Source organism: Notolepis coatsorum, assembly GCF_963971535.1.
Source record: "Notolepis coatsorum genome assembly, chromosome: 17".
In the NCBI taxonomy this organism is placed as follows: Eukaryota; Metazoa; Chordata; class Actinopteri; order Aulopiformes; family Paralepididae; genus Notolepis; species Notolepis coatsorum.
The window spans coordinates 101,924,438-101,933,092 of record NC_140181.1 but is presented as its reverse complement, the minus strand read 5'-3'; positions in this window follow the sequence as shown (position 1 = coordinate 101,933,092).

Below are 8,655 nucleotides of genomic sequence, written 5' to 3'. Positions count from 1 at the left end.
AAAAATCCAAGCCTGCTTGCCTCAACGACTACCGCCCTGTAGCTCTCACCTCCATAGCCATGAAGTGCTTTGAGAAGCTAGTAAAGGGCTACATCTGCTCCTCCCTCCCCATCAACATGGACCCCCTGCAATTTGCATACCGCCCCAACAGGTCCACGGAGGACGCCATAGCCCATGTGCTGCACACAGCAGCATCACACCTGGACAAGAGGCAGGGGAACTATGTGAGAATGCTATTCATCGACTACAGCTCGGCATTCAATACCATAGTCCCCTCCATACTCATAGCCAAGCTCAGGGACCTGGGCTTGAACTATGACCTCTGCCAGTGGGTCTTGGACTTCCTGACTGGCAGACCCCAGGTGGTGAGAGCAGGCAACTGCACCTCCTCATCCATCACCCTCAACATAGGGGCCCCCCAGGGCTGTGTTCTGAGTCCCCTCCTCTACTCCCTGTACACACACGACTGTGTGGCTCAGCGGAGTAGCAATACAATCATCAAATTTGCTGACGACACAGTGGTGGTGGGCCTGATCTCTGCCAACGACGAGAGGGCCTACCTGGAAGAGGTCAAGGTCCTGGCGGGATGGTGCCAGGAAAACAGCCTCTCCCTGAACGTCAGCAAAACAAAGGAGATGATTGTGGACTTCAGGAGGTCGGGGGTCAAGGACTACAGCCCCCTCAGCATCGACGGGGCACCGGTTGAGAGAGTCAACAGCTTTAAGTACCTCGGAGCCTACATATCCGAGGACTTGACATGGACCACACACATTGACAGTGTTGTGAAGAAGGCACGACAACGCCTCTACTTCCTCAGGCGCCTGAGGAAGTTCCAAGTCAGTCAGAAGATCCTTGAGAACTTCTACTCATGTACAATAGAGAGCATCTTGACCGGCAACATCACCTCCTGGTTTGGGAATAGCACTGCACAAGACCGAAGCAGACTACAAAGAGTGACACGTTCAGCCGAACGCACAATTGGAGGGGGGCTCCCCACCCTCCAGAACATTTACAACAAGCGTTGCAAGGGCAAGGCTAAGAGAATCATTAAAGACTCCAGTCACCCGAACAACTGCCTCTTTGAACTGCTGCGGTCAGGCAAGCGATACCGGAGTCTCAAGGCGAGCACAGAAAGACTCAGAAGAAGCTTCTATCCCCAGGCCATCAGGCTGCTAAACGAACAATGAATGAACACTACACAACAACAACCACCAAACGCACATAGCACACACATCCACACGCACACACTCACTTTAAACAAACACACTGTTGCACCCACTCCACACACTTTATAGCACACACCCACTTTAAACAAACACACTGTAGCACCCACTCCCCACACTTTATATTTATATTTATTGATGAAGGATTGCACTACAACTCGTACACCTTACTGTAAATTGTACCTAAATTGTACCTCATCCCATTTCTGCTTTGCACTATATAGTACTGTACATTAGTACACTGCATAGTATTGTATATTATATGGTAACTCAGAACATTGTACATATGTCTATACCGAACACTGTGACCTCATTTTCTTCTTCTAATTACATGCTATACTATGTTATTTGATACTATCTTGTCTAGCACAGTCTCTGGAGCGTAACAGTAAGAAGCATTTTGTATGAAAGTATTCTGTACTTCTGTATGACAACTATTAAAGAAACTTGAAACTTGAAACTTGACACACCGTTGTTCCCTTTGAATCAAGTGCCTTTTTTGGTGAAACCGGATGCTGGTGTTATCTCTATGTTCCTGGTGTTATCTCCTCTATGTTCCTGGTGTTACCTCCTCTAATGTGTCCAGATGGAGTCAAATCTAAAAGGTTCAAAAGCACAATGTGATGTACACTAACTGGCCATACAAATTAATGTAAGGCAAAAAGGTCATGTTTGTTTGTTTGTTTGTTTTTTCTACAATGTAGCTTAAAGATGTTTTAATGCTGCATGATGCTAGTATCAAAGATGTTTTAACATTGAACACTGTATGATGTTAGTATTAAGTTTTTATGATGAATTGAAAATGGGGGACCCTGATGTAAACAAGACGAAAGTCTTTCTCTGGTCTGCATCCCCTTAACAATTGTGTGTATTGAGCCGTACTGTATTGTACCCATTCTGCAATCTGTTAACTCAATGGATGCCACAGCGATATGCGTGATGTGTTGTTAAAAGGCAGACGCTCTAAAATATAGGAATACGTGACGCTGTTTGTAGGGCTATAACTATATTCTATATTATAGCTATGGATACAATACTATGGCCCATTTGACATCGACTATCTATTGTTCAATATGTGTTAAAGAAAAATAAATGTCATCCATACATTCCCGTTTTATACCGTGGTGAATATGACTATAGTTTTAGAGTAATCCTGTCTAATCCCAGAAAACGATGCTATGCAGCAATACGTGCAATTCACTAAACCGTTTCTCGCCTGTACACGCTACTATTTCGAAATCACATCTATATTATCGGTATTATGTTTTATCATGAATGCATGAAAGGGTGGGGGGGGGTCGTTTTTTGATGCTTTGATCGTCACCAACGGCACACGTTGTGGAGTAACGTTACACACATATATTGTGATCGAAGTGAAGTCATGCTTGGAACAACGCAGGATTGATATCATATAGCCCTTATACCTTCACTAGGATGTACCCCAAAAAGAATATTCCAATTATCTGATCGCGAGTCCCAGTATTGGTGTCGATCGTGCTGCCAACAAAATCCGCCACACATCATGCACTGGGAGCAATTCACACTTCTCAATCCGACCGTTATAACCTCCCCCCTTGCCCGACCAATCGAAATCCGACGGATACTTTTGATCGACGCTCAGGCCAAGATATAATGTTTCAAAGGGTGCTCGATACTGCCACAGTTTAACATCGAAAACTTCAGGCAGATCAGGCCCTGCCTGCCAGTTAATGCTGCAAGGATGTTTCTGCATTCAATGATTTTCTCACACATCGAGTACTGTTTTATCAACTGGTCTCTTTCATATGTCACTACTCTTACACCAATAGAATTACTCTACAAAAAAGCCATACAAGTTGATAGGAAACCAAATTAATTTCATCACTGTAATGTTTTAGAAAAACATAACATGGTAAGTTTCGAGAATTTCCAAGTTTTCAAATATACTTGCTTCATGTACAAGGTTCTGCATGGAATTGCCCCTCCCCCATTGAATGAGTTCATCCAACAAAAAGGAGACACTGCGACCAGGACCATCAGTAGAGGGGACTGTGAGGTGCCTTTTCGGTATACTACCTCTGTTAAAGGTGGTAACTACTGGAATAGCCTACCAGTTGTGATTAGAGAGTGCCCTACATACTCCATGTTCAAGACCCATCTTAAACTGCATCTTAAGGCAAACCAGAACTGTGATCATTTTTAATCTGATTTAGTTTATGTAACTTGTTTTTTGTTTTTATTGTTGTTTTTATCATTGATTGTCACAATGCTTTTACCTTAACACTTTGATTGCCACTCACGAGTTTTCTCGGATTTATAATAGTCACGTTGAAAGCCACTCACGAGATTTCTCGGATTTTTAAATTTTTTTGCGATCTGAAATCATATTGCATCACGCAAGCCTACCCTAGCCTACCCAAGAGCCGCCGGCAATTAGATGTGGAAAAAATCGCCCCCTATCGTCTCCCAGATGACATCAGGGATTTTGGAATGGACTCAATGAAAATGGATGGGGAAAAAAATCCTGTACTCCACATTTTCCAGTCCACTGATGCAGCCGGGGTTACTAGAGTTCATTATGGATCCTCTGAGCGCCGCGGATCATGAGTTCTACTGTATACACGTTAGATTTATACACTTATCGATTTTTTCGAATGGTGATCAGGAATTGGAATATACCAGTTGGATACCATCTGATGTCAGGTAAGGAATCTATGTTATCAGTGTCAGGATAATCAGACTCATTTTGATGAAGATATAAGCTGTTTTGTGAAATGTCCTCTATCGGTTTCACTGTAAAATCCATGAGGAAATGAACACGGCTATTATCAGCGCGCGGCTCGAATGGGCGTGCGTGTACGTATAATATTGATCATCTAGCGTTTATTTGAAAACGATTCATAAATAGGCCGACAAATATCAACGTTCTGGAATATTCCAGTAAAAGACGATTATCACAGAATGGCCCAGAATGGGCTGTTTTTTTTACCTCAAAACGGGTGCTTTTCAAAATGCTCTCAAACGGAAATGAAGCGATAAAAAACCAATCTGCCTTGACAGCACTGACTGGAAAATGATTCTTTGATAAGCGACGGGCAGATTAGACACATAGCCATAATTTAAAATATATTAGGCGATATTAACGTTAACATTAAAGTGGATGGTGGCATTCAAGCGCTAACTCTGGCGCCACCTGGTTGCAGGCTATTTACTTGAAAGAGTTTAGCTGTCTCCTGTTTAGGGACTACGGGTGTAAATTAGCTCTTGCTACAACCCGGCATGTTTACATTTTGTATTTTGTACTTGATGTTCATTAACATGTGCTGTCCCTATCAAATAAACTATCAAACCAAACCTGGGTGGATGAGGCTGGTATTGCACTTTGGCATTCTCAGGATAATTCCCCATGTTAACCCTGATGTCCGTGTGCCTGTAATGAATGGAAATATTGAATAAAAGAAATAACGATGAAAACCCGACTATACTCGGGTCTGGCGCTGAACGGTCGGCGAGATAACCCGACTATCATCGGGTCCGGTGCTGATTGAGTTAATAAAGTCAATTAGCTGTTTTAACACTATATGATGTTAGTATTAAATATGTTTTAACATTGAACACTGTATGATGTTAGTATTAAAGCTGTTTTAAGACTGCATGGATTAACCCGGTACAGGGCCGAGATTCATATCACGGCATAAATCAATCAATACAGAACGTATTAATTAATGTTGTGTTTTTTTTTTAAATGTAGCCAAGAGTAAAGACCCTAAACCTCAAAACAGCTGTCAAAGTGTATATTTTCAGCACTGTTTGTTTACCAATGATTTTAACTAGGGCTGTCAGTTTATCGCGTTAATTCGATTATTTAATTACACAGCAAATTATCGCGTTATGAAAATTAACTCTAAATGTATAATTTTTATTTTTAATATTTTTATTTTTAAAATGTTTTTATCTCATTCATTCCATAAGAACATAGAATAGACATTTACAGACTTTTTTTTAAATGGTCCATTTGCATGTTCTTGGTATCTGATTCTAGGAACATCTATGGTTCTCAGGGAATGTATTCAGTGTCAGAAATACTGTGTGTCTGTTACTAGGCTTGAGTAAATTGTAATGAACCAAATGAGAATATCAATTCAATTATTATTATTTTTTTAATCTTTGGCTGTGAATAACACCATGCTAAAATTGACCAGACCTGAAAAATCAAAGCAAATGAATAAATGGAAGATGATTAAACAGAAGGTTTTGTAGATACAGTACTGAATTCTGCCATCCGGACACATGCAATTTGAAATATGATTATAGAATATAGAATATCAGGCCTAAAATGGTTATGGGATTAAAATGCGATTAATTAGATTAATTAATTACAAATCCTGTAATTAATTAGCTACATTTTTTAATTGCCTGACAGCGCAAATTTTAACTCAATGGCCGCCAATCACGAGTATACTCGTTATTGGCCGCCAACACTTGACGCCAATAACGAGTATACTCTTGTTATTAGATTGTTTGATCTTTTTCCTTTGATCCCCATTCTACACACTCGGCTGGAGCTCTCTGAATCACTGTGGCACAGCTACATACGTTGGAATTGCAATGCCGATCGAATCTCACCAGATGGCAGTATTGTCTACCTTTTGAACTGTGATAGAAAGGGATCAGGACAGACAATGAATTAACTGGACTATCAAGACTCACTCTGAGGGGGAGGAGCTCTTGCAAAGCAATCGCAAGCAGATCTGCTTGCCTCAAAACCTATACTGTCCCGTAAACACGTGTAATTACATATAGACGAGTAATCGCGATCGCCAATGGGATCATTGGAATTATTCTTTTTGGATTACCTTCTGGCTAAGGTAAGGACCCCCTATGTCTATTTTACCGAACCTGAAACATGTTTCTGTAACAATCACAGTTTCTTACTTTGCCGGACATAAACCAAGCGTTTTGTAACAATCGCATTCTCGGGGTAAGACTATCCCCCCCACCCTTGATAATGTTGTGAAGGCACATGTGTATATGGTATATATACCTTTGATTTGGGATTATTTGGGGTTTCATGGGATCAACCTGAACGGTTTGGGTTTATTGCATATAACACGTTTTATCTCACAATCTATGGGAAAAGACTGAATTATCTAGGAAATGGGCGATGTTTAGCGTGTAATAAACTACAAACTAGAGTGTGTAGAAACAAACAATTTTTTCCATGTTGGACTACAAGTAGTGTCTGCCAAATGAGCCACACCATTGTCTCCACAGCTATAATACAGAACACACAGCTCTGCAAACATCGTGAAACACCGCAAAAGTGACCATTTTAATCTGGCCTGGAGCGGCAGAGATACGGAAAGCGTATGGCGATGAATGAGTTAAGTGTTATTAGTGAAATATGAGCTTGACATTATATCGGGAGTCCTGGGAGTAGTCTGACGCTGAGCGCAAAAAGTCGCACGCCTGACATATCGTCATGTAACTCGAGAACCGAGGCACGTATCTGGTCAATTGAATGACAACAAATATAGCTTTAATTCAGTAATTTATATGTTCGGCGAAAAATGCAGCCCTGAGTGCCGTGAATTCCGTCGGTTACGACGGTGGGCACGATGAGCCAGGGCTTTCGATGGGCTTTCGAATTTCATAAAACTACACTTTCCAGCTCACGCCAGCCCCTGTCAATCATCTGACTTTGTATTAAAGCTGTTTTAACACTGTATGATGTTAGTATTAAAGATGTTTTAACACTGTATGATGTTAGTATTAAAGATGTTTTTAATACTGTATGATGTTAGTATTAAAGATGTTTTAATACTGTATGATGTTGGTATTAAAGATGTTTTTAATACTGTATGATGTTGGTATTAAAGATGTTTTAATACTGTATGATGTTAGTATTAAAGATGTTTTAATACTGTATGATGTTGGTATTAAAGATGTTTTTAATACTGTATGATGTTGGTATTAAAGATGTTTTTAATACTGTATGATGTTAGTATTAAAGATGTTTTAATACTGTATGATGTTAGTATTAAAGATGTTTTAATACTGTATGATGTTAGTATTAAAGATGTTTTTAATACTGTATGATGTTGGTATTAAAGATGTTTTTAATACTGTATGATGTTAGTATTAAAGATGTTTTAATACTGTATGATGTTAGTATTAAAGATGTTTTAATACTGTATGATACTGTATTAAAGATGTATTAAAGAAGATAAGGTGCGGCAGTGGCTCGGGAGGTATAGAGCAGTTGTCTAGTAATCCGGTGGTTCCCGGTTCGATTCCCGCTCCTCCCGGGAAGCATGTCCAAGTGTCCTTGAGCAAGATACTTAACCCCTAACTGCTCCTCAAGGGTACTACGACTATGCTTGCACCTCATGGTACCAAAGCACCTCAAAGGCGCTAAAAACAAAATTACTGTACCACACAACCCCACCCAACCTCCTCCAATGTACAGTTTCTACGTCAAATGTATATACTCCCTTTTCTTGACTCCTTTTGTATCACAAACAGTACTGTATTTGCAAATCTGGTATGTCATAAATGTATAGATGTAGCAGTACTGACTATCTGTATGTCATGTATGTCATATATGTCCTGATTAATTGAAAATGGGGGACCCTGATGTAAACAAGACGAAAGTCTTTCTCTGGTCTGCATCCCCTTAACAATTGTGTGTATTGAGCTGTACTGTATTGTACCCATTCTGCAATCTGTTAATAAAGTTTTCAATCAATCAATCAATCAATCCTGATGAGCAGGTTGGCACCTTGCATGGTTGCCTCCGCCGTCGGTGTGTGAATGTGTGAGTGAATGGGTAAAATGTGAGCAACAAATTGTAAAGCGCTTTGGATAAAAAGACTATATAAATGCAGCCATTTACCATTAGATGTTTTAACACTGAATACTGTATGATGTTAGTATTAAATATGTTTAAACACTGAACACTGTATCATGTTCGTATTAAAGGTGTTTTAACACTGTATAATGTTAGTATTAAATATGTTTAAAAACAGTATTATGTTAGTATTAAAGTAGTATTAAAGTATTAAAGCTGTTTTAACACTGTAACACTGTATGATGCTAGTATCACCAAGGAGAAAGACATCTTAACATAATGTTAAGACCATGACTTTTTGTGTCCTCAGCACAGGCAGCCAAGGTACTGATTACAGTCGGGATTATGTATTGCCCGCTTATACTCTCTCTCAATTATATGCCAAAGTGTGTGAAGGCAGGTCTAAAGTTTAGCAGGTGGGTGGAGAATGCGCAATAGGCTGGTGTGAACGAGACAATGTTTAGTTTCAGACGGTGTCCGTGAGTGGAGGTAAAACTTAAACCACGAGGAAAAGCTTTACTGCAATAGGGATATCCCAAGGTTTCGCTTATTTACCTTTGAGTACTGTAGATTAAATAATTAGATCTAGAAAACATGACGATA